The sequence below is a fragment of the Pongo pygmaeus genome, chromosome X (genome assembly GCF_028885625.2).
Source record: "Pongo pygmaeus isolate AG05252 chromosome X, NHGRI_mPonPyg2-v2.0_pri, whole genome shotgun sequence".
NCBI lineage: Eukaryota > Metazoa > Chordata > Mammalia > Primates > Hominidae > Pongo > Pongo pygmaeus.
In genome coordinates this window covers 40,749,806-40,776,007 of record NC_072396.2, presented here as the reverse complement: position 1 = coordinate 40,776,007, position 26,202 = coordinate 40,749,806, and the positions used below count along the sequence as shown (strand labels likewise).

Sequence of the window (26,202 nt, the reverse complement as noted above, 5' to 3'; positions counted from 1 at the left end):
GAAGAGCTGGTTGTGTTCCCGAAGCAGGATCGCACTGTGCCGCCTCCCCAGGGGTCCCCAGCTATTGATTTTTAATATCCGTATTCAATATTGTGTATTAAACATTGAATCCATGCACAAGAGGATGTGATGCAAATCACCAGCCGTGCCTGAGACTTTAATAGTTGTTTTATTGCCCGGAAACCACAGTTGGACGCAAGGCATCCTGCAGCCGAGGCTGGGGGTGGGGATGACAGGCTGAGTAGAGAGCTGAGCGGAGCGAAGCAGAGGATACGAGATCTCTGAAATCCGCACTGCTGAAGGCACAGCCAGGCACTAACAGCTCCCCCCAGGCAGGCTGGTCGGGGGCCGGCTCCAGGCTGTTGTGGAAAGAGCAGGGGCTGTTGTGTGAGACCCGGGCAGAGGAAGAGGTGTGGGGCTGTGTTCTTCCTTCCTGGACTTCCCTAACTGGACTGTGCATTCCTGTCCGGCAGTCCTTCCCCTCCACGCAGATGCTCACCCAGAAACACATACACAACGATGGAACAGGAAAGTTAACTTTGGGGCAGGAAACCCCAGGCCTCGGGCCTCTTCCACCACTCTTCGCGCCGTGACCTTAGCACAGACCTCTCTCAACCCGCTGGGCCCCATTTCCCTCCTTTGCCAATGGGGGTGATGCTATCTGTCCTACTTCCCTCACAGCGCTGGTGGTGAGGCTGCTGCGGCACATGAGATAATATTCGGGGAAAAGGCTTTTGTAAATTGTCAGGCCCCACGTAGGCAGGCTGAGGGATTAGTGCTGGCTTTCCCTTTATACTCCCTCTCTCCTGCAGGCTGTGTCTCCTGGCTGCCTTCTTTCTCAGACATGGGCCCCCTCCCCCATGAAGGGCCCTCTCTTCTGTTTCCTCGGCCACCTCTGCTTGATCTCCCAGGCTTCCTGCTCTGCCTGGACTCTGCATTCAGGCTAGGCAATCCGGTTTGGAGAAGGCCCAGCAGGGAGAAAGGAAGGGTGAGAACGACTGAGTGTGTGGTGGGGGTGGGTGCAGCAAGTGTGTTCAAAGCCAACAGCCTCGGGAGGGAGGAGAAGCACACTCGGTAGCTGCGGCCCTGGGTTGCGCAGCCCACGGGGGTGGGGCCGTGGGTGGGGGGCGTTGATCCGCCCCGTGTGCGGACAAGCGGGAGAAGGGTTGAGGGGAACCTGAGTCTAGGAGTGTCTTCACGTTACACTGTTGCTAGTTATGGGAAGTCCAGCTTGAATCCCGATTGCTGGAAGGCTAGGGTGTGGGCAGTGCCTTCAGGGTAATGCAATTGGGAAGGCCAAATGGAAATGTGGTGGAAAGTGGCAGCCCTCCAGCGCCGCCAAGTCAGATAAAAAGTTGCCCGAGGCCCTGACAGTGGAGGCACCAGCTCTCTGATGGCCTTGTAGACGCCCTGAGAACATTCCGAGCTCCTCAAACCCGCTACCTTTGTCCTGGGCTCAGGGAGGGGGCGGAAACCAGAGGGGCCCGGATTCTTGAAGACCTCCCCTGGGGACCCCACTGTCTGCTGGAAAGGCCTCAGCCGACTGTAGGCCCAAGCCCTACAGAGACCAGCTCTGGCAGGAGGTCATGCCAAGAGTCTGTGTCCGCGTCCTTAGGCGTGAAAATGGGGCTATGCCAGGCTGGGCCTGGCTGCGCACGCCTCCGCTTCCGGACTCGGGCGGCTGCTGCTGCCTGCGTTTTCGGGTCTTCGGCCGAGCCTCCCTGGCTCTCTACTCCCGCTTTGTCTTGCTGCCAGCTTCTAGCCTGTCCTCGCCAGTCTCCTAGGTCGGCGGGTCGCGCTCTGCCTCTCCGAGTGCGTCTTCGCGCACATGTGGCGGTCTTCCTGCAACCTGGGTCAGCTCGGCCTCTTCCCGCGGGGTACTTGGCTTTGCCTTTGGATCGCAGCGAGTGTCCACTTCTTGCGCTCCCCTCCTCCCCACCTCGCCTTAGGCAGACGCATCCCGGGCTTGGCGATCCCCCAAACAGAAATATCCCCGGGTTTCTGGTTTAGCTCCACCAAAACAAACTCAAGAGGGATTGGGGTATCCTTCACTGCGTTTCCCGCTTCTCTCAGCCCTCGGCCGAAACTGGAGGGTTTTTTTGTTTCGTTTTGTTTTAATGAGACCTACTTTGCAGAGTTGAGGGGGAACATTTCTGCGGCAGACTTCGAGGTCTGTGGCGCTCTCCCAACTTTCAAGACTGTAAGCCGCCAAGAAAGAATTTGGGTACATGATTTTGCCGCTGATGTGGGCTGGGACGAGGGTGTCCAGAGTGCACGTGCATGTGCGGATCGCAGGGACTCTCGGTGGATTAGCCGCCAAAAGCTTGGGAGCGCCGCGTATGGACGCTAGGGCTGGGGGCCAGCGGGGACCTACAAACACCCCAGGCGGCGGAGCAGGTGAAGGAACCGTTCCGAGCCCGCCCCCTCCTCCCGGGCCCGCACGCCGCCGGCCTTTGCGGCGGAAACACGGTGCAACTCCTTGAAAGAAAACTTGCCGCCAGGGGCTAGGGGCGCGAAGAAAGGAGGGGGCTGACAGCGGTGTCTGCGTCGGGGAGGCCAGGAAGGCTTGTGTCAAATTTCAGCCCCCAATGACACTCGGTGGCGAGGTGCCAAGGCCCTGGGAACGGCGGCGGGGGTTCTGGGTGAGAGTGACCGCGCCGCGGGGCCCAACTTGCGAACCCCGAGGCGCCCGCAAGGCCGAGGGAGGCCGCGGGGGCGGGCGCGGCGGGCGGGGAGGGGGCGCTCCTAGAGCCTCCTGAGCGGAGCCGACGCAGGCATCTTCCGCAATCCATTCATGCACTGAAGCGCGTGCAGAGCTGCTGATCGCTGCCATTGTTACTCGCGGGCGGTGTGGGAGCTGAGCCTCCACTCTGGCGAGAGATAAATGGCCTCTGACAGCCCCTCCTCGCCAAGAGAGCTCCTCGGATTTCACCGCGCGGCGGCTCTCAGGTCTGTGCCTCGCTCGCTTCCCGGTGAGAATCTTTAAATCAGCCTCTCGGCCCTCCCTCCTCCCGGACACTGTCCCCCGCCCGCTCAGGCCCCGGCAGGGCCCCGGGCGCGCTGTGTGCAGTCTCGGGGGCCTCTCCCCACCTGGGGGTTAAATAGAGTGGGGGCGCAGGGTGGACCTCAGGGCCGTGGGGGGAGGCACCGGGCTCCCCAGCCCCGGCTCCGCGCCTCCGCGGGAGCGGAGCCCCGCGCCCCGCCTCCGCGCCCACGAGATGGATCAGGCTACCGTGCGGAGAGCGGGCTGTAAATATTTAAAAAGTCTCTCGCGCGCCGGCAGTAATGGCTTTCGCAGTCGGAATGTGTGCTAGGGGAAGAGGAAGGGCGACGTGTACTGTGTTGCAGGGTGGGAAATTGTTCCTACGCTTCCCCTTAGGTCCGGGGTGGGCTGCATGTTCAGGCTTCCCGATTTCCCGCCCTCCGCCTCTCCGCCGCCGCGTCCCACGATAGCATCGAGAACGCCAGTCGACAGGGAACTTGAGCATAGCCGGGCAACAGAGGCCCGGTCGAGGTGACCTCGGAGCCACCCTCCCCACCGGGGTCTCCAAAGCTCGTGGGTTGCGAGTGGTCCCAGACCCCTAATCCGGGTCCGCTTCTCGCTGCTGCACAGGGGAGGGCGGGAAACGCACAGATTGGAGCCCCTTGAGTTTGGGTGGTCGTAAAAGCCTGGGCCGGGGTTTCTGCAGAGGGGGCCTGGACCCTGTTTGTGCCTTTGCTACCCTCCCCAGCCGCTCTTAAACCTTGATCCGCTCTCCAGGAGACCCCCACCCCTATCTGAATCTGAAAGTAGCTTTGTGGCTGCTGGGACCGAAACGTGGGAGGAGGCAGCACGGAGAGTTTGGGGCGGGGAGGGGGTAGCCTCCAGGCTTAGTGGAGGTCACACGTGGACGTGAACGGGGACTCTTTTGCCTCTCTGGTGAGTGTGGGCCTGGGATCTTTAAGGCCAAGCCCTGCCGGATGGAAGAGGTGGGGGAGGGGGATTCAGCCTTCTCGGCTCGGCTGGGAGAGGCTTAATGGGCCCACCACAGGGTGTGTGCCGGGTGAGGTTGTCCCCTTTGCCAGCGGCCACTCCCTGGCGGGGCGGAGGAGCTGAGTTGCCCAGAGCTGGGGAGGGCCGGGCGCCGCGGGTTCGCGCGGAAGGTTCCAGGGGTGTGGGCCCAGGCCGGAGCTGTTCCCCTGCGCCCCCAGAGCCTGCGCCCCGCCGGCTCTGGGACCCGCCAAAGTGTGGGTGCTGGCGGCGTGTCAGGACGCGCCAAGCTGCTCTCCGCGTTCGAGCGTTGGGAGCTCCCGAATCCTGGCAGCTCCGTGCACTCCGCTTCCAGGGGCTTGTGTTGCGCCCTTCTCGCTTGTTTGTCTCGTGTGAGCCTCGTAAACCGCCCTGATTTATTACCCAGGCTAAATGCTTAATTTGTGAATATGAAACAGATTAAAAGGGGCGGGGGGAGGGGGGTTGAGGTCGGCATATTTTAGCAATCAGACCAAAGCAGCTCGGCAGATGTTTCAAATTTGTCGACATTTTCAGGCTCATGTGGAAAGCCAGCTAGAATGGTCAAGGGGTCCTTTCTTCTTCCTTCAACCTGAGAACTTGGCAGTGATCAAAAGGAGGTGATTAGTAGCTACAGAGAAAAAACACCAGCAGGCAAGGAGTTAACAGAGACTGAGCCGTTCACCTCCAGGATTGGGATTTGGCGGGGAGAGGGGGGTCACAAAGGCAAGAGGAATCCTGGTTAAACAGGCGCAAGTCCTGGAAGCCAACTCTGAAGAACAAAGTAGAGGGTTCGTTAAAAGTTAATTCAGTAAATAAACTTCATCGGTGATAAAACAAATAAGAAAGATGGAAACTCCAACTTAAAATAGCCAAAAGATAATAAAAATAAATCGCTTTTATGTGGCCTGAACATGTGCATGTGTCTTTGGTCAGGTCCCCGCAATGATCAACCTAACACAGGCCTCTCCCGAGTACCCTCTCCCTTTGAAGACCCCACATGTATAGCCAGTGTTTTTTGGCGTTTGTCATTTTGGGGCAACTTCACACATCAAAGGCGAGCACCGTTTTCTTTTCAGCTCCCTGGTTCCAGCCACCCAGTGAAGCAGATACAATTTCTATAAATTGGCCTTCTTCAGGTTTCGATTGATCATCACCATATGAGCTTATTGAAAGTCTAATGTCTTATTTCACTTTTTCTAAGGAGTGAGGAGGGGAACAGTTTATTGAAAGTCAGGCCACGTGAAGACTCTGGTGTTGTGCAATAGTAATTTCCATTAGCCTGGATTTATCAGTCTCCTGATACTGCCACGTGTCTCCTGCAGGTTCCTTGTACCACCTTCCCTCTCCCCCTCCAGGTCTCAGCATCTGTCTCCGTTAACAGGTAGAGTTCAAACCGGAGCCTTCCTATTGGTAAGGAGAAAATGGCTGATGACCAAAAATTAGGAAACAAAAGATTTGTTGTTGTTTCTCGGGACGGAGTCTTGCTCTCTTGCCCAGGCTGGAGTGCAATGGCCCGATCTCGACTCACTGCAACCTCTGCCTCCTGGGTTCAAGCGATTCTCCTGCGTCAGCCTCCCGAGTAGCTGGGATTACCAGGCACACGCCACCAGGCCCGGCTAATTTTTTGTATTTTTAGTAGAGACGGGGTTTCACCATGTTGGCCAGGCTGGTCTCAAACTCCTGACCTCGTGATCCGCCCGCCTCGGCCTCCCAAAGTGCTGGGATTACCGGCGTGAGCCACCACACCTGGCCAAAAGATGTGTTTTTTTAAACATATTTGTTATAACTCAAGAATCCCCTCTTTGGCCTTTGTTTCCTACTCCAAAGTTTTTTGTTCCCCTTTGGCCTCAATACCATCTTTCGTTTTATTAAAGTTGATTATGGTTCCTCTATCTTGTCCCCAGCCAGACAAAGGCTTAGGAAAAGTCAAAGGACGTGTTAATTATATGTTTCTTGTAAGCTGACTTTTCATTTCCCCCTAACACATTTAGTTGGCTTGGTGTTTAGTTTAACAATCAATTGTTACAAATATGCTGCTTAAAAATGCTGCTTTTATTAAAACAAATAAATGAATTCAAGATCTTTCTAATTTCAACTCGTGTGGGCTAGAAACAGAAGAGAAAACCGAAAGCAAGAGAGAGGGAAAGGCGGCAGGGAAGGGAGAGAAAGGAGACCAGGAAACACACACACACACACACACACACACACACACACACACACACACACACACACACACACACACACACACACACACACGGAGACCAGGAAACACACACACACACACACACACACACACACACACACACACACACACACGGCGGCAGGGAGGGGAGAGAAAGGAGACCAGGAAACACACACAATTCCTCCTGCCATCCCTCCGGAAGCCGTGTTAAACTGGTCCATACAATTCCTCCTGCCATCCCTCCGGAAGCCGTGTTAAACTGGTCCATACAATTGTCCCTGGCTGCCCCCTGCAGCTCGCCAGTCCTTCTGGATTTTCCATCACTTGGCGCCTAAGGCAATCATTAGCTGAGAATGGACAACCTCCTCTACCTGCCGGCAGCTCAGCTCGTCATTTACCAGCCAGGGGAGGCTGGCCCCATTTGCTCAACCCGAGAGGGGTCCTTGGTTTTTGCCCCTGGGTGCATTGGTGCCTAATTAAGCTCTATCCAGGGCAACGTGCACTAAATATACGTAGGCTGAGAGGAAGCTGGGAGGAAAAAGCAGTCATTACCTAGGAAGAGAAAGTGAATCTTCGGGGAGAGAGGAGGAAGGACCCCTGCGATGGTGCTTTCTGTTTACCCTCAGCAGAGCCTTGGAGTGCATGTTCACTTGGGTGCTGAAATCAAGGAGAAATGGAAATCAGGGGAAAAAAATCCATAGCCCACACATACCTGAACAGGGCCTATGTCACCACAGAGCAGGAGGGAGGTCTGCTGTAGCTCCAAACAGACAGTGTTGGCTGCAGAAAAATGACTCAGGTGCCCTTGTGGCATTGGACTTACTGCTCATGTGCCACGGCCTCCTCACGCACAGGAGCTGGAGCTGTATAAGTGGCCGTGGGGACAGAAAGGAACAGATGTGTCAAGAGTCCAAGGACTAGGTTTGTGTTGTAAAGCCAAACAGACGGTGGAGGAGCAGGGGAGAACCTTCAGCTGAAGACTAAAGACCCTACTAGCACCTGGGCCCAGGCAGGATCGAAGTGACCCAACCTGAAGCTAAAATGACAGCCGGCAAAGAAGAATGTGTGCAGATGTCATACAAGAGCCACCAGGGCTTTAATTGAGCTTCGTTTAACCCAGTGGAGGAAATCGGTTGAGAGGGTGAAAACACTAGCTCAGGGTGACATGTTTGTGGCAAAAGAGATCAGAACCCAGAGCTCCTAGCTTCAGAAAACAGCCAGAGGAGGAAAGTGACTTCTGGTTAGAGAAAGATCCAGAGTGCTCTTGGTCACTGAAGAGGCCTGGTATTTTAGTCATTTGGCATTTATTAAGCACTTGCTGTGTGCAAAGCACTATGCTGGCATCAAAGGGGGCTACCAGCACTATGAGCCCTCAAAGGACTGAGCAGGGAAGACTCTCCCCTTTATATGTGCCTGGTGACAAAGGCCATGAAAGACAGTGGGTTAAGGGGAGGAGGAAGCCAACCACTCTGGTTTCCACTTTTGAAGATAGCAGTTTACAGGTGGGCATCGAGGCCAGAGGGCAACCTGTAGCAATGGACCCCTCTATGGCCTCCCTGAGCCAAACCCTACCTGGCTAAGCACCTGCGCCTGTAAGATTGTCCTCCCAGTGGTGGGAGTGCGAGAGAGGCCATCTTCACTTCCCCTTCCTTGGAGGGCCTGACTTTGTTGCCCTAGGCAGGTCAGGAAACTTATTCTAATGCGAACGAAGGAGGCAACTTTTCTAGCTAGAAAAGCACATGCTACAGCTCTCTCTCTTGCCCTGAACAAGCAGAAGAGCACAGCTTATCCCCAAAAGCTCCTGGACAAATGTAGGCTCTCTGGGGGAGCTGGTAAGGGAATACTGCCTCCCTTAACAAAACAAACCTGAGAATCTCCAAGGTTTAGCACTGCACACGGCGTCTCCCAGCAGAGAAGGGGGCTGGCTTAAGTGCCCCATGCATTCCACCTGCCCCTTGGGGCGCTCTCAGTGTGATCACAGGTGCCCTTCCTCAAGCCATCTGGCCTGGGCCCAGCCTCTGCTCTTGGTTTCCCTAAGCAGAGGCGAAACACGCTGGAACCTTCAAAGCACATTCCTAAACACTAAGAGAGCTGTGGGGAAGTGAAAACAAAGAGGCCAAGGAGCGCTGGAGCAGTTCAGCTTCCAGAGTCTGTGGGCCAACAGGGCTGGCTCAAGTTCAGTCAGACTTACTGGCTCTGGGCCAACCAGAGCTGGCAGCGTGCCCTCTTCAGCCCACTGCTTAGGCCCCGTTGCCCCCCAAAAACCTGGGCACACCCCAGAGCAAGCCCAAGCCCCAGGAAGCCCTGCTGCCCCTTGGCAGCCCTCTCAGACCACCCCCTCCCCCTTCTGGTTGTGGGTTGCTAGTTCCAAGAGCCAGGGAATGGCTTCCAAAATCCCTTCACCCAGAGCTTCCCAAGAGTGAGTGGGTTGCCAATGGGTCAAGACGGGGATCCCCCAGCCCCTCAGAGTGAACCAGGGGTGACCCAATTCCTTGGCTGGCAGCTTCAGGCCATGTTGGGCAATTGTGGACACTCGGTCACTGTTTAACCTTGTGCAACAGAAAAATATCACATTTTGTGCTGAGAATCACTGCTCACTTGTCATAAGTGTGGCATCCATGCTCCAAGAGTTACCCACACATATGAATAGGAAGGATATTGGACCACATGGTCCTTCGTGGATGGTGAACACAGCATAGTCAGTGATTGAACTAGCATTCGTTCAAGCCTCTCTTGTCTGTCCTGCACTGTGCTTGTGGCTGTTGGGGTGGCTTGGGGAAACCCCTGGTTAACAAGACCCAGGCCCCTCCTTAGAGAACATAAAGTCTCCCCAAGAGAGATAAGCCCCATGGAGCTGAAAACTTCATTGTGCTTACACTAAAACCAGGAGAAAGAGCAATCCCTGGTATTACTCCTCAGGCATAGTGTTTTTTTTTTTTTTTTTTTAATGGGGTCTCCATCTATCTCTTGCTGAGGCTGTAGCGCAGTGAGGTGATCACAGCTCACTGCATCCTCGACCTCCCAGGCTCAGGTGCTTCTCCTGCCTCAGCCTCCCGAGTAGGTGGGACTACAGGCATGTGCCACCACACCTGGCTCATTTTTCTTTCTTTCTTTTTTTTTTTTTTTGTAGAGACTGCGTCTCACCATGTTGCCCAGGCTGGTCTCGAACTCCTGGGCTCAAGTGATCCTCCCGCCTCGGCCTCCCAAAGTGCTGGGATTACAGCTGTGAGCCACTGCACCCCGCTTAGGTATATATATATATTTTAAGCCAAAGGGCTGATGGTGTGTTTCTGCCCACTTTACACATAAAGCTGGGAAACTAAAGACTCCCTCAAACTCCCAGCGGCTGACCTGCTGAATGGGACTTGGGAGCTGGGAATTCTGTGCTTTCTCTCCAAAGGGTCTGCCCAGGTGACATCAAGTTCATGGCAGATGTTAATGGGTAACACCTGCACTTGGCAGAAAAATTCTAAGGCTATAAAAGGATGTTTGGTGCCTCTCCCACCCGCATTTCTCAGTCACTCAGTTTGCCTCTCTGAAGGCAACCACTGCTCCCAGTTTATTGCTTACCCTTCCCAAGATAGTCTATAAAGGCTGATTTTTTTTTTTTTTTTTTTTTTTTTTGAGACGGAGTCTCGCTCTGTCACCCAGGCTGGAGTGCAGTGGCACGATCCCACTCACCACAATTTCTGCCTACCAGGTTCAAGCGATTCTCCTGCCTCAGCCTCCCGAGTAGCTGGCTCGTGCTACACATAGGTGTGTGCCACTACGCTGGGCTAATTTTTTGTATTTTTAGTAGAGACAGGGTTTCACCGTGTTAGCTAGGATGGTCTCTATCTCCTGACCTCGTGATCCACCCGCCTCAGCCTCCCAAAGTTCTGGGATTACAGGCGTGAGCCACTGCGCCTGGCCTATTAAGGCTGATTCTTTAAAAAAATAATAATAATAAATAAAAAATTTAAAAAATATATATATTTTTAAATTTTATTTTGAAAAAAAATCCCAAACCCACAGAAAACTTGAAAGAGCAGTACAATGAACACCCATATATGAAGGCAGGTTTTCAAAAGCATTATACTTATTCAACACGCCTACCCTTGGAAAGAATTCAAAACCCCTTCAAAGGTCTGAATTACTTTAACTTTATCTTAAACTGTTACTTAGGAGTACTTTTCCCTCGTGGACATGTTGCCTGCTTGTTCATCCCCCTCCTCCCAGCCCTCAGCACCTTATTAGTGTGCCTCGTGCATAGTGGGCATTTCCTAAAGCTTGCAGGATTAAATAGCGAAGACTATGTCGTAGTTAGTATGGGGGAGCCAGACTGCCTGGGTTCAAAACCTGGCTCTACGACTTGACCAGCTGTGTGACCTGAGGCAGTTACTCTCGCCACCTTACTTCCCCCATCTGTGAAATGGAGGGTAGTGATACAATATATTTAATGATATTGGGAGGATTAGTTGATGGACATAAAGCATGTAAAATAGTGCCTGGGCCAGACACGGTGACTCATGCCTGTAATCCCAGCCCTTTGGGAGGCCAAGGCAGGCAGATCACCTGAGGTAAGGAGTTCAACAGCAGCCTGACCAACATGGCGAAACCCCGTTTCTACTAAAAATACAAAAATTAGGCAGGCGTTGTGGCGGGTGCCTGTAACCCCAGCTACTCGGGAGGCTGAGGCAGGAGAATCGCTTGAACCCGCGAGGTGGAGGTTGCAATGAGCCGAGATCGTGCCACTATACTCCTGCCTGGGTGACAGAGCAAGATTCCATCTCAAAATAAATAAATAAATAAATAAATAAATTAATTAATTAATAAAATAGTGCCTGGCATCTAGAAAGTGCTTAATAGGTGTTAGGGACACTTGAGACTTAAACACACTTGGTATTAACTTTGCTTTGGTGATTGCATGTAAGTCATTTGGCCGAGTTGATGGCCTCTGAGTTTCCCTTGGTAACCATGAGAGAGACTCAAGAAAACCAGGAATGTGGCTTCATAGTCGTCCCTCGCCTGAGAGGATTGCCTATGCTCAGCACATAAGTAGCAGGGGCTTCATGTGACCAGTTTCCACTCATGCAGAGTTTCTAGCTGTGCTTATTAAAAAGATATTTGAGGCCGGGAGCGGTGGCTCATGCCTGTAATCCCAGCACTTTGGGAGGCCAAGGCGGGTGGATCACCTGAGGTTGGGAGTTCGAGATCAGCCTGACCAACATGGAGAAACCCCGTCTCTACTAAAAATACAAAATTAGCCGGGCATGATGGCACATGCCTGTAATCCCAGCTACTCGGGAGGCTAAGGCAGGAGAATCACTTGAACCCGGAAGCCAAGATAGTGTCATTGCACTCCAGCCTGGGCAATAAGAGTGAAACTCCGTCTTAAAAAAAAAAAAAAAAAGATATTTGAAGGGAAAGTTGCCCACCGTCCACTTCCCTTTTATAGCCCGGCTAGTTGCTGCCCTGCTAATAGAACCATCTTTGAAGAAAGAGCTAGCATTTGTTTTACCCATAGACCAGTAAGATCTTCTCTCTCAGGGTGAAGCTTAGGCTCACAAAAGCCTGAGATCAGAAAGTCAAGGGTTAGAGAGAGCAAGTAGGTGCAACCCCAGAAACCTCCACTGTCTGGCAAGCCAGAGAGAGTCTTGGGGCCCCCCAACAGACAAAGTTGTCTGGAATTTTCTTCACATAGGAAGTGTAGAATGGTAGATGTCTTAAGAGCCAGAGGCAAGAGAGGACTGGGGAAAGATAAAGGAATTTGTTTATTTTATTTTTTATTTTATTTCATTTTATTTTTGAGATGGAGTCTCACTCTATTGTCTAGGCTGCAGTGCAATAGCTCCATATCGGCTCACTGCAACCTCCGCCTCCTGGGTTCAAGTGATTCTCCAGCCTCAGCCTCCAAAGTAGCTGGGATTACAGGTGTGCGCCACCACACGTGACTAATTGTTGTATTTTTTTAGTAGAGACCGGGTTTCACCATGTTGGCCAGGCTGGTCTTGAACTCCTGACCTCAGGTGATCCACCTGCCTTGGCCTCCCAAAGTGCTGGGATTACAGGTGTGAGCCACCGTGCCCGGCCAGGAATTTGTTTAAAGGTATACTCTGTGCTATAAAATACTGCACCTAATGTTAGGTTTTGACGGCTATAATATCTGACTTTGACATTGAGGTGTATCTGCCATATAATTTAATTAACGTGTGATGCCGGCACAATGCCAGAGAGTCAAACATTCTGACAGCTCTTGGAAGCCACATAAGTCCCTTTGAAGTTCCCCCCAGTGAAGTGACACACAGAGAAACCTCCTATGGTTGAGGACAGCCCGATACGGTATCCAGAAATTTAACTGCGTCGTGGTTATATTGGATGGCACTGGCAAAGCCACCTGCTGGTTTGCCACAGTTCTGGAGGTCTGCTGTGGTTTCTAAGGGCCCCAACCATCGAGACTGGCTCCTTGGGGAAGAAGAACTCATTCTTCATCAGGGACAAAATTCGGAGGTCTCCTGTTTGCATATTTTGTTCCACAAAATGTTTTTTTCTTCCTCAACTTTGCTTAGTGCAAAGTCATTGAGCTGCACACAGGAACGTAAATTAGATAAGAGGCATATTAACCAAGGAGAAAAAAGACCATATACATCTATTCTGCACATAATTATTTAACACCCACCATACGCCTACTAAAGCTTTGGACGTTTATAGCAGGAACAAAAACAATGTCTTGGACATCATAAAACTACATTTTACTGGGGAGAGAAAAAGTACATGAGCAATAAAAATATATAATATTGCAGGTTGTAATAAATACTCGGAAGAATTAAGAAGGGTGTGGGGCTACAGAGAGAGGGAATGTTCTTTTATGTAGTTAGTTATTTCTATCTACAGCAGGTAGAACGAGTGTTCTTTTAGATGGTAGGTTGTGCAGTATGAGTCTTGGGTTGACCGAGTAACGTGCTCAGGCGATGTATCAATAAGCTCTTGTCACAACACTTGTATCACAAACCACCTCAAAACATCAGTAAGCACTTATTTCTTACATACGTGTCAGTGGGTCACCTGTGGTTCACTGGTCTAGAATGTTCTCAACAGGGCTTGACTCCAAATGTGGATTGGATCTAAAGCTGCTCCACGTGTCCCTCATCTTCTGTGGACAAGTGGGCTACCTGGGACATGTTCTTCTCGTGACAATGGCAAAAGTGCAAGAGAGTAGAGTGCAAATGCGATGACTTTTGAGTCCGGGACTCAAAATTTGCACACTGTTACTTCTGCCTACATCTATTGGCCAAAAGAAGTCATGTGGCCTGACATCAGTGGGATGAGGAGGCATGCTCTACCTCTAAAAGGTGTGGACACAGGGCGAGGTGAAGCACTGGGAAGAGTAATGCAATCTGAAACAGATGGTTCAAACCAAAACTATGTATCTCTAGCTGTGACATTTATATATACAAACACATATATCAAATGATAAAACGACCCCTGTTGAAACCTTCAGTTTTAGATTAAATTTGAATAAATCCATGCAATAATTACATTACCCTCCCCGAGACGGTTTATGATGTCACCAGAGGCTTCTGGGTCATTGCCGCCAATCTCAGGAAACCTGGGAAGATGGGCCACCAGCCATCCCAATGCTGAGAGACAAAAAGGCCATGAAGGGCCAGGCGCGGTGGCTCACACCTGTAATCCCAGTACTTTCGGAGGCCGAGGCGGGCAGATCACCTGAGGTCAGGAGTTCAAGACTGGCCTGGCCAACATGGTGAAACCCTGTCTCTACTAAAAATACAAAAGTTAGCCGGGTATGGTGGTACACGCCTGTAATCCCAGGTACTCAGGAGGCTGAGGTACGAGAATCACTTGAATCCGGGAGTGGAGGTTGCAGTGAGCCGAGATTGTGTCACTACACATCAGCCTGGGTGAGAGAATGAGAGTCTTTTCTCAAAAAAAAAAAAAGAAGGAAAAGAAAAAAGCCATGATGGAATGGAGACCTTTCTTCCTACAGGGGTTTCCCTTGCAGGAAAGGTACAGGTGGGAAAGATCAGAGGAGACCCCAGACCGAGCAAGTTTCCTTGCTTACCTCTAAGCATGTCTTGGAGATGTGGCATAGGATCCAGGAGGTGTGACTAAAAGCTAGACTTTTAGCTGGTCTTGCAGGCTGTGCAGGACACACCTTCATCTGTTGTATGAAGCTATATGAGCTGGTCAAAGATTCTCGTTCTTCCTTGCAGCTCCTTTTCCCCCCAGTTCTGCCCACCTTTCTCTTGCTGTCCTTGAATAATGTGGGAGGGATTCCTAAGTGTCTCTGCAGAAAGTGATGATTTCTAATTTTGGGCCTCCTTTCAGTGAATTCCTCCAGGGCTCTGCAGTCAGCCAAGTACTGGAACCTAGCCCTTCCCTTTAGGAAGGAAAGCTCTTGGTTCAATTGATTCCGATGGTTAATGGAATCTCATCACCATTGCCCAGAGTGATTCTAATCAAAGGAATCCACTGTCTAAAAATTCAAGGTAGTAGCATCAAGGTTTACATCTTGTAAGCAAAGAGACTGGGGCACTGGGGCAGACATGTTTTATGGTGGAGCCTCATGGGGATTCAGTCTCTTATTTGGGAGAATTCTGGCTCCTAGCTCCAAAGGTGTGTGAGTTGATCCATCTTCTGTAACTAATCCTAGCCTAGACTTGGAAGGGGGACTGCCTTTTTTATTTTTTGGTGTTTGGTGTTTGAGACAGAGTCTCATTCTGTCACCCAGGCTGGAATGCAGTGGTGTGATCATGGCTCACTGCAGCCTCAACCTCCTGGGCTCCAGTGATCCTCCCACTGCAGCCTCCCAAGAAGGTGGGACCACAGGTGTGCGCCACTACACCCAGTCAATTTTTTATTTTTAGTAGAGACAAGGTCTCATTATGTTGCTCAGGCTGGTCTTGAACTCCTGGGCTCAAGCCATCCTCCCGCCTCAGCCTCCCAAAGTACCGGGATTACAAGTGTGAGCCACCACGCCTGGCCATGTCCTTGATCTGTAAATGACAGTAGCTTTTGGAAACTGAGAAAATAAAAATCTGGATCAGGCTTCAAGTCCCCTGACCCCTCTCTGATCTGGTCCTCGTCTTCCCCTCTCCTCTGGTTCCACAGCTGCCACAGAGCACACCCCTGGGGCAGCCCAATGAGTCCCTCTACCCACTCATGCCCTCCTGCTTATTCTGCCCTCGGAGGGAGCCTCAGCCCCTGAGCCCCCTGCCTGGAGTGATCCCCCTGCTCACCCTGACTCCCAGCTCCAGGCCCCACCTCCTCTGCGGAGCCCCTCCCAAATTGCTAGGGAGTTACATTTCAGTCTAATTCTTCCAGATGCCTTTGTGCTTATTGTCACAGCCACAAAACTTATCATTTGGTTGCTCTGAAACGACTTTACGGTGGCTCATGCCTGTAATCCCAGCACTTTGGGAGGCCGAGGCGGGCAGATCACGAGGTCAGGAGATCGAGACCATCCTGGCTGGCTAGCACAGTGAAACCTCGTCTCTACTAAAAATACAAAAAAATTAGCCGGGCGTGGTGGCCGGAGCCTGTAGTCCCAGCTATGCGGCAGGCTGAGGCAGGAGAATGGCATGAACCCGGGAGGCGGAGCTTGCAGTGAGCTGAGATAGCGCCACTGCACTCCAGCCTGGGCAACAGAGCGAGACTCCGTCTCCAAAAAGAAAAAAAAAAAAAAAAGAAAGTTGAAATTGAAGTAGATGGCCGGGCGCGGTGGCTCATGCCTGTCATACCAGCACTTTGGGAGGCTGAGGCGGGTGGATCACGAGGTCAGGAGTTCGAGACCAGCCTGACCAACATGGTGAAACCATGTCTCTACTAAAAATACAAAAATGAGCCAGGTGTGTGGTGGCACGTGCCTGTAATCCCAGCCACTCAGGAGGCTGAGGCAGCAGAATCACTTGAACCCAGGTGGCAGAGGTTGCAGTGAGCCGAGATCATGCTACTGCACTCCAGCCTGGGTGACAGAGCGAGACTCCGTCTCAAAAAAAAAAAGAAAAAAAGAAAAAAAAGAAATTGAAGCAGATGAGCTCAGATCATGAGGGATTTTCTGAAACTGCTATATTTTGAAGAAAACCTTGCTGGTCCCCTCCAGTTTTCTGTGATAACCTGGCTGAGCAGTGGGTTTCACTGTCCGGTTCACGCACTAACTGCCTCAGGGTCACCTGGGGTGCCAGTTCAGAATTCGGAGTCTTGGCCCCACGCCTGAAAATACTGACTCACTAGACCTGGGGTGGGGCCTGGAAATCTCTATCTTTAACATGCCACTGCTGACTCTGACGCACAGCCAGGTTTGGAAACTAGTTGAGTCTGAAAAGAATGTTCTCTTCTTGGAAGTGAGAAAATGTTAGGGGGCACCATGAGAAGGGGCTATGATTTGGATTCTGAGAGACCAGGTTTAGGTCTCAGTTCTGCCACTTACCAGGTGTGTGACCATGGGCAAGTTATTCAGCCCCTCTGCACCTCAGTTTCAAGTGGGAACACCACGGATCTGTTTTGTGACTAGTACCATGCAACAAATTACCCCAGAACTTTGCCACTTAAAACAACTCTTTGGCCGGGTTTGGTGGCTCATGCCTGTAATCCCAGCACTTTGGGAGGCCGAGGCGGGTAGATCAATTGAGCCTAGGAGTTGGAGACCAGCCTGGGCAACATTGGGAGACCCTGTCTCTACAAAAATACAAAAATTAGGGTGAGAGGATTCCTTGAGCTCTGGAGGTCGAGGCTGTGGTGAGCTGAGAGCCCACCACTGCACTCCAGCCTGGGTGTCAGAGTGATACTGTCTCAAAAACAAACAAAAAAAACCCAACTCTTTGATTTTGTTCACAATTCTGTGGGTTAGGAATTCTGGAACGGACTCAGCTGGGTGCTTCTCACTTGGGATATCTCATTCGGTTGCAATCACACATCAACAGGGGCTGCAGCCATCGGAAGGATATCCAAGATGGCACACTCCTGTAGCAATCAGTTGATGCTGGCTATTGGCTGGGAGCTCTGCTGGGCTGTTGACTGCGGCACCTATGTTGTGAGTCTCTGCCATGGCAGTAGACTTCTTACTGACTTCTCTCAGAGCGAGTGCCCCAAAAGAGCCAGGAGCAAGCTGCATGGCTTCTTCTGGCTTTGTCTTACAAGTCTCAGAATGTCACTTCTGTTGTGTTGAAAGCAGTCACAAGCCCACCCAGACTTCTAGAAGTAGAGACAGAGACCACACCTCTTGGTGGGAAGAGTGTCGAATAACTAGCGGGCGTGTTTAAAACCACCACAGTATCTCATGAGGTTGTTATGAGGATTCAGTGAGATGATCTTGCTGAAGTGCTGGACAAACATGAGTTCCCCTCCTTCTAATTTGAGGCCTGGAAGCTAACAGGGTAAAGCCAGTGCCAGGTGCCAGGTCTCCAGTTGCTTGCAGTTGTTCATATCTACTGGGCCATAGGGACCGTTTTTCTCAGTCTTGTCTCTTTTCTCTTCTCCTCTCCCCTCCCCTCCCCTCCCCTCTTCTTCTGACAGAGTTTCGCTCTTGTTGCCGAGGCTGGAGTGCAATGGCGCGATCTTGGCTCACTGCAACCTCTGCCTCCTGGGTTCAAGCGATTCTCCTGCCTCAGCCTCCTGAGTAGCTGCAATTACAGGCATGTGCCACCACGCCTGGCTAATTTTGTATTTTTAGTAGAGATGGGATTTCTCCATGCTGGTCTCGAACTCCCGACCTCAGGTGATCTGCCTGCCTCAGCCTTACAAAGTGCTGGGATTACAGGCGTGAGCCACTGCACCTGGCCTGTTTTTCTCAGTTTCTAGTCATTTCTAGTCCTTTTGGATAGTAAATGCAGGGCTGCAGTGTGAGCACCTTCTCATTCTGACCAGCTCAGCTCTCTCGGGAGGTTGGGTCTGCAAGATCTGTGGTTCACTGTCACCCCCATATCAGCCTTACCCATGTGCCTGATCTCAACTGCAAGCTCACTGGGCTCCGAATGGGAACACCTGGCTGAGTACTGAGTGTTTTCAGGTCAGACAACCTGGTTTGGGGCCCAGGAGGATAACTGTTGCAATGGTGGCCTGAGGGGCAGCTGAAGAGAAAGAGAGCGGCTTTGGTTGGCATGGGTCTTCTGTCTCACGGTCATGAGTGGGCCCCTTCTCTGACCTTGCTTTCTTCACCTCAGGTCTGGAGACAGTGGAGGAGCTGAGGAAAGGTCACATGGAGACCACTGGGGCCAGCAAGCCAGCTCCCCAGGGAAGGTGGGGGGTGGTTTGCATGACAGATGCCTCAGGATGAGGGGCATTAAGAGGGTGGCTGGGTTCCAGGGGCTGCCAGAGTGGGTAGGATTTGCCAAATAGGGTACCCTGGGAAGGCAGGACACAAGAGGGAGGAGCCATTGTGTGCCTGCTGCAATTCACTGGCATTTGTGGAGGGGGTCATTTGCCCCTCTGGCCCACACCCTTATTCCTGAAAAAGGCAGTTGGGCCTGTGTTTAGCACTCCGAGGAACCTGCTCTCTCTGGTCCTCTTTCTTTTCCTTCTGGGGCTCCCGAACCTCCCCACCGACATGCCTCTCTCATTACCACCAAGCCTCACATGCAGCAGCTGCCTTGCTGAGAGCAGACGGGGGTAGGCTTGGAGCTGCACAGCCATGCGACACATGATGGGGCTCCTTCTATGTGCCCCACACCTAGCCAAGGGCTAAAAATGGTCACACGTCTCCATGATCTCATTGACGAACTCACACCATGGGCCTGAAGGAGTGATGTGTGAGTCAGCACCCTGGAATCCCTGGCAGAGCAGGTCTCGGAGGACCAGGAAGGCCAGGGGAAACCTCCCAGATTGAGTCATTAGGCTAGGTCATAGTGCAGGCTGCCCTCCCCTCACGTCTCCATGCCTCAGTTTCCTCACCTGTAAAAGGAGAGTAACTAAGTGCCCACCTCATAGTATGACCACAAGGAGGGAATTGGGGTGCACCCTTAATCAGGCTGCTCTCCACCTGTTGAAGATTTAGATGAAGAGGGACAGGGAAGGAGGGCAGGTGCATAGGGAGTTGCTGGGACAGGGGAGGCAGAGTCATGGAGGAGAAGGCCCGGAGGGTGGTAGAGGAGGTGCCTGCTGCACGGGTGAAGTCTGTTCTTTTTTTTTGGATGGAGTCTCGCTCCATTGCCCAGGCTGGAGTGCAGTGGCATGATCTTGGCTCACTGGTTCATACAATTCTCGTGCCTCAGCCTCCCAAGTAGCTAGGACTACAGGTGTGCACCACCACACCCAGCTAATTTTTGTATTTTTGGTAGAGACGGGGTTTCGTCATGTTGGCCAGGCTGGTCTCCAACTCCTGACCTCAAGCTATCCGCCTGCCTCAGCCTCCCACGCCTGCTGGGATTACAGGCGTGAGCCACCGCACCCGGCAAGGAGTCTGTTCTTAGAGGCAGAGCCACCACTCCTGCCCCCAAAGAAAGGACAGTGAAACAGCTTTCGCCCATACCCCAACCCCCATCTCCCTAAGGCCCCGCAGCTCCTCCCTCCTTCCGTCTGGACTGTTTCCCCTTCTCCCTAAGACATTTCCTGGAAGCTCTGTCCACAGTTCTTCCTTCTACTTATATACCTGGCCTGGCCCCAGCCCTGCCACTGAGGCCTGGCCCCCCTATTATGTGACCAGCTTTTCCTCTTTTTTTTTTTTTGAGACGGAGTCTCACTGTCGCCAGGCTGGAGTGCAGTGACATGATCTTGGCTCACTGCAACCTCTGCCTCCTGAGTTCAAGTGATCCTCCTGCCTCAGCCTCCCGAGTAGCTGGGACTACAGGCACGTGCCAACACACCCAGCTAATTTTTGTATTTTTAGTAGAGACGGGGTTTCACCATTTTGGCCAGGATGGTCTCGATCTCTTGACCTCGTGATCTGCCCGCCTCAGCCTCCCAAAGTGCTAGGATTATAGGCGTGAGCCACCGCGCCTGGCTAACTTTTCCTGTTTCTACTCACTTGGGCTGAGATCCCCGTTCTCCTATGTCACCTTCCTTAAACTTCACACCTTGGCTAAGAGGAAAGACTGTCCATTTGGGAGTCTATGCCCACTAGCTCTGCGACCTCAGGAGAGCTGCTTAACCTCTCTAAGTCTCAGTTTCATCATGTGCAAAATAGGGTCATTTAGTTGTGACTAGTGCCTCATTTTGACCGTACTTCCATGAGGATTGAATAAGGGAATGCACTGAATATGCAACAAGTACATAGTAGGTACTTAATAAATGGCAGCTATTTCCATGGTGATTCTAGGCCTGTGTATCCAGAGAGTATTTGACTAATAGACATCTGCACGCCTGTAATCCCAGCTACTCCGGAGGCTAAGGCGGGAGGATTGCTTGAGGCTGGGAGTTTGACACCAGCCTGGGCAACATAGTTTTTTACAAAAAGCCATCTGAGGGTATGACTTGCATAGGGAGCCACTTATTATTGGAGGGCAGATAAAGAAAAGGAGGTGTTCCTTTCTTTCCCCTGATGATTCAGGCAAGGTGGTCCCTGCTCCCTTTTATCTCCTGAGTTACATCTATGCTGTGCCCTAGAATTGGAATCAGTAAGCACAGATGCCATTGGAGATTTTGCCCAATATTCTTTTTTTTGGAGACAGGTTCTCACTCTGTTGCCCAGGCTAGAGTGCGGTGGCGTGATCTCGGCTCACTGCAACCTCTGCCTTCCGGGTTCAAGCGATTCTCCAGCCTCAGCGTCCCAAGTCGCTGGGATCACAGGTGCGTGCCACCAAGCCGAGCTAATTTTTGTATTTTTTGTAGAGACGGGATTTTGCCATGTTGGCCAGGCTGGTCTCAAACTCCTGAGCTCAAATGATCCGCCCGCCTAGGCCTCCCAAAGTGCTGGGATTACAGCTGTGAGCCACTGCACCTGGCTTTTAACCCAATATACTTTTTTGTTTTTTTGTTTGTTTTTTAGAAGGAGTCTCGCTCTGTTGCCCAGGCTGGAGTGCAGTGGTGTGATCTCAGCTCACTACAACTTCCTCCTTCCGGGTTCAAGAGATTCTCCTGCCTTAGGCACCCAAGTAGCTGGGACTACAGGTGCGTGCCACCACTCCCGGCTAATATTTGTATTTTTAGTAGAGATGGGGTTTCACCATATTGGCCAGGCTGGTCTTGAACTCCTGATCTCGTGATCTGCCCGCCTCGGCCTCCCAAAGTGCTGGGATTACAAGCGTGAGCCACAGCGCTCGGCCTCTTCCCCAATATTCTTGCTGCCTTTTTTTTTTTTTAAATTAATTAATTTATTTATTTTTTTGAGACAAGCTTTTGCTCTGGAGCGCAGTGGCATGATCATAGCTCACTGCAGCATCAAATTCCTGGGCTTAAGTGATCCTCCCACCTCAGCCTCCTCAGTAGCTGGGACTGCAGGTGAGAGCCACCACTCCTGGCTAGATTTTAATTTTTTCTTTTTTTTAAAGACAGGGTCGCAGTATGTTGCCCAGGCTGGTGTCGAACTCCTGGGCTCAAGTGATCATCCTGCCTCAGCCTCCCAAAATGCTAGGATCACAGGTGTGAGCCACTGCCTAGTCAACAGACTTGCTTCTAAGACTTTTGGATGGAAACTCTTCTAGAGTATATTTCAATGAGATATATCAGTTTGCTATTGCTATGTAACAAAACACTCTAAACCATAGTAGCTTAAAGCAACAATTTCTTCTTCTATCACAATTGGGTAAGTTGGCTGGGCTGTTCCTCTGCTGGTTACATCTGGGTTTACTCATGCAGCTGCAGTCAGCTAGCCAACAGCTGTGAGGAGATCCAAGATGGCCTCATGAACAGTATGGCAGTTGGTGCCAGCTGTCAGCTGCAGTGAACTGTCACTCTTCTCCCTGTGGCCTCACATCCTCAAGTATGTGAGACTGGCTTCCTTACGTGGCAGCCTCAGAACTGCCTGAGAGGGTGAAGCAGGAAGCTACAAAGTCTCTTAAGGCTTCGCCTCAGAAGTCACACAGTGTCACTTCTGGTGCATTCTATTGGTCAGAGCAAGTCATGATGCCAACCCAGATCCTCAAGGAAGAGATGGAGATTCCACCCTAGATTAGTCTGCTGGGGCTGCCATGACGAAGTAACATACACTGGGTGACTCAAACAACTGAAACATATTGTCTCACTGTTCTGGAGGCTGCAAGTCCAAGAACAAGTTGTCAGCAGGGTTGGTTCCTTCTGAGATCTCTCTCCTTGGCTTGAAGATGGCCACCTTCTTTGTTGTGTCTTCACATGGTCTTCCCAATGTGTGTGTCTGTGTCCTAACCTCCTCTTTTTTTTTTTTCTTTTTTTTGAGACAGGCTGGAGTGCAGTGGTGCCATCTCAGCTCACTGCAACCTCCACCTCTCAGGCTCAATCAATCCTCTCATCTCAGCCTCCTGGGTAGCTGGGACCACAGGCGCACGCCACCACACCCGGCTAATTTTTGTATTTTCAGTAGAGACAGGGTTTCGCCATGTTGCCCAGGCTGGTCTCAAACTCTTGGGCTCAAGCCATCTGCCCACCTTGGCCTCCCAAAGTGCGAGCCACTCTGCCCAGCTAGATGATTCTTTGTTGTTGTTGTTGTTGTTGTTGTTGTTTTTGACGGAGTTTTGCTCCTGTTGCCCGAGCTGGAGTGCAATGGCACGATCTCGGCTCACTGCAACCTCCGCCTCCCAGGTTTAAACGATTTTCCTGCCTTAGGCACCCGAGTAGCTGGGATTACAGGCACGCGCCACCACACCCAGCTAATTTTTTGTATTTTTAGTAGAAGTGGGGTTTCACCCTGTTAGCCAGGCTGGTCTCGATCTCCCCACCTCAGGTGATCCGCCCACCTTGGCCTCCCAAACTGCTGGGATTACAGGCGTGAGCCACCACCCAGCCCCAGATGATTTTTTTTTTGAGACGGAGTCTCGCTCTGTCGCCAGGCTGGAGTGCAGTGGCATGATCTTGGCTCACTGCAACCTCTGCCTCCCAGGTTCCAGCGATTCTCCTGCCTCAGCCTCCCGAGTAGCTGGGACTACAGGCATGCACCACCACGCCCAACTAATTTTTGTATTTTTTTTTTTTACTAGAGACGGGATTTCACCATGTTGGCCAGGATGGTCTCAATCTCTCGACCTTGTGATCCGCCCGCCTCGGCCTCCCAAAGTGCTGGGATTACAGGCATGAGCCACCGCGCCTGGCCGACTCCCAGATGATTCTTTAGTGACTTCTTGTCTGCCTGGAGGCTGTGAGACATGTGCCCTCTAGGCTTGCCATTAACTTCTGTGAACACACTCAGCTGTGACAGCTCTGAGGGAACTTACCCACCCCCATATTAGTTATCTAATGCTGCGTAAAAAGTTGCCCAAAAATGTAGTGGCATAAACCAACAATAACAATGTATTATATCTCTTGATTTCTGTGGGTCAGGAATTCAGATAAATTACAGCAGGGATGGATTGTCTTTGCTCACAGTGTTTGGGGCTTCAGGTGGAGGAGTTGAAGCTGGGATGCTGGATGATACATTTCCATGGTGGCTCATTCACTTGGCTGGGCGTGAGGGAGGAAAAATGTAGTGATTAGAAGAGACTGAAGAGGGCCAGATGTGGTGGCTCATGCCTGTAATCCCAGCACTTTGGGAGGTCAAGGCAGATGGATCACTTGAGGTCAAGAGTTCAAGACCAGCCTGGCCAACATGGTGAAACCCCGTCTCTAGTAAAAATACAAAAATTAGCCAGGCGTGGTGGTGTGCACCTGTAGTCCCAGCTACTAGGGAGGCTGAGGCGGGAGAATCACTTGAACCCAGGAGACAGAGGTTGACTTGAGCTGAGACCTCGCCACTGCACTCCAGCCTGGGTGACAGAGTGAGACTCCACAGTCAATTTCTCCCATAATCAACCACCTTCTCCAGGCAGCTGCTGGAGCTGCTGCCCCTAATGCATCACTCCCTAGCACAGCAGGCTGCAGGGACCACCTCATCTGCCTTTGCCACCTCTCTTCCCACTTGTTCAGCTGCCCTTGAGCGGACTGTTTGGATGGCCTTCCAGAACAGGACAAAGCAGGCTGGCCATGTCTGCTTTTATCCCCTCCTCCCCAACCCCCCCCAACCCCGACGCCACACACACCCCTCCATCCTCTGTCTGACCCAACACTCCCCACAAGATGCCTAGAATGTCTTTCCCAGGGCGGCCTCCCTTAAGGGTATGTCTTACTTATTTTCATAGCTCTGTACATACATGTAAGGGGTGTTTCAGAAGGGTTTGTGGGCCAGTCACAGTGGCCCTGTAATCCTAGCACTTTGGGAGGCTGAGGCAGGTGGATCACTTGAACCCAGGAGTTTGAGAAAATACAAAAAATACCAAAAAATTAGCCAGGTTGTGGTGGTGTGTGCCTGTAGTCCCAGCAACTCAGGAGGCTGAGGTGGGAGGATTGGTTGAGCCCAGGAGGTCAAGTCTGCAGTGGGCCATGATCTCGCCACTGAATTCCAGCCTGGGTGACAGAGTGAGACCCCCCTCTCAAAAACAAGTGTTTGTGGAATAGAATTGATTTTAAAACCTTTTAAAAAAATTGTAAGGTCTAGGTGCCGTGGCTCACGTGTAATCCCAGCGCTTTGGGAAGCCGACGTGGGCGGATCACTTGAGCCCAGGAGTTTCAGACAACATGACAAAATCCCGTCCCTACAAAAGATACGAAAATTAGCCGGGCATGGTGGTGCATGCCTGTAGTCTCAGCTACTTGGGAGGCTGAGGCGGGAGGATTGCTTGAGCCTGGGAGGCGAAGGTTGCAGTGAGCCAAGATCGTGCCACTGCACTCCAGCCTGGGTGACAGAGTGAGACGCTGTCTCAAAGAAAAAAAAATTGTATATAGAGATGGGGTCTTGCTATGTTTCCCAGGCTGGTTGTGAACTTTTGGCCTCAAGCGATCCTCCTGCTTCAGCCTCCCAAAGTGCCGGGATTATAGGCATGAGCCACCCTGCCTGACCAAGAGTTCAAAATCTTTGTGGTCCTCTTAAGTCCGTAGTTCACCATATTCTCCTGAGTTCTCCCAGTTCCCAAAGTTGCAAAGAGGCCAGTGGGGATTCTGAAGGTTTCTCCTATCATAGCTTCTCTGGTGCTCATTCTCCCCCTCCCAAGGGCCCTGGCCCTTTCCCAGGATTCATTACATGGCGGCCCTTTCTCACCATGTGGCATCCTTAAAAGCATGGGGTTTGAACATTCAGCCTGAGTTTTGCTTGCTATGGATTGGTGGAATGGTAGTGCTGGGAGAGAGGAAACGTTTCTGCTTCCTCTGAACCCTCTTACGCGCACGCGCGGGCACACACACACACACCAGGAAAACTTCTCTTCCCCCAGCCCATGTCTCCTCCCAGTCTGTGCTCTTGCACTTCCAGAGCCAGATAAATGGAGGAAAGACACAGCTGCAGATGTAGCCACCCCAAGAGAAATCAGAAAGTGTGGAAGAAAAAAAGAAGGCCGGGCGCCGTGGCGCACACCTGTAATCCCAGCACTTTGGGAGGCCGAGGCGGGCGGATCACAAGGTCAGGAGTTCCATACCAGCCTGGACAATATGGTGAAACCCCGTCTCTACTAAAAATACAAAAAACTTAGCCGGGCATGGTGATGCATGCCTGTAATCCCAGCTACTCGGGAGGCTGAGGCAGGAGAATCGCTTGAACCCGGGAGGTGGAGGTTGCAGTGAGCCGAGGCCGCACCATTGCACTCCAGCCCAGGTGAGAAGAGTGAAACTGTCTCAAAAAAAAAAAAAAAAAAAAGTGTGCTTAAGTGACTGCTGTACCCCTACTGACTATACACCACCCTCCCCTCCATATTGCTCTGTTGGAGGGTCCGTAAGACCCCTTCTCAATCCTTGTTCTCACTCCCTGCCACTGCACACAGAGCTTGCTTGATGGCAAGCCGAATATGGTATCTCCTTGAAAGTGACAAAAGCAGCTGCATTTAGAAGGGGAATTCACCTAGCAGGTTAAGGAAATGGCCCAAATAGAGATCTCTAATCCCCATGCCTGTTTTTAAGTTGCCATTTGACCCACAGTGGACATCTCTACAGGAAGGCCAGTAAG

The 26,202-nt window shown here is 51.7% G+C and overlaps 1 protein-coding gene across 11 annotated transcripts in view; it reads left to right on the top strand.

Annotated features, from left to right (window-relative positions):
- The window catches only part of BCOR (BCL6 corepressor), a 127,258-nt gene that overhangs the window by 27,797 nt on the left and 73,259 nt on the right, over positions 1 to 26,202 (top strand). For 3 of the 11 annotated variants that reach the window (XM_063660417.1, XM_063660422.1, XM_063660425.1), the window contains exon 1: positions 2,799 to 2,972. The exons of 4 other annotated variants lie outside the window; for them this stretch is intronic. The gene's annotated coding sequence lies outside the window, so the exon portion shown is untranslated. Of the gene's footprint in view, positions 1 to 2,785; positions 2,973 to 26,202 lie in introns of those variants that run through there. 4 more of the 11 variants (XM_063660421.1, XM_063660420.1, XM_063660426.1 and 1 more) reach the window with 3 other exon arrangements.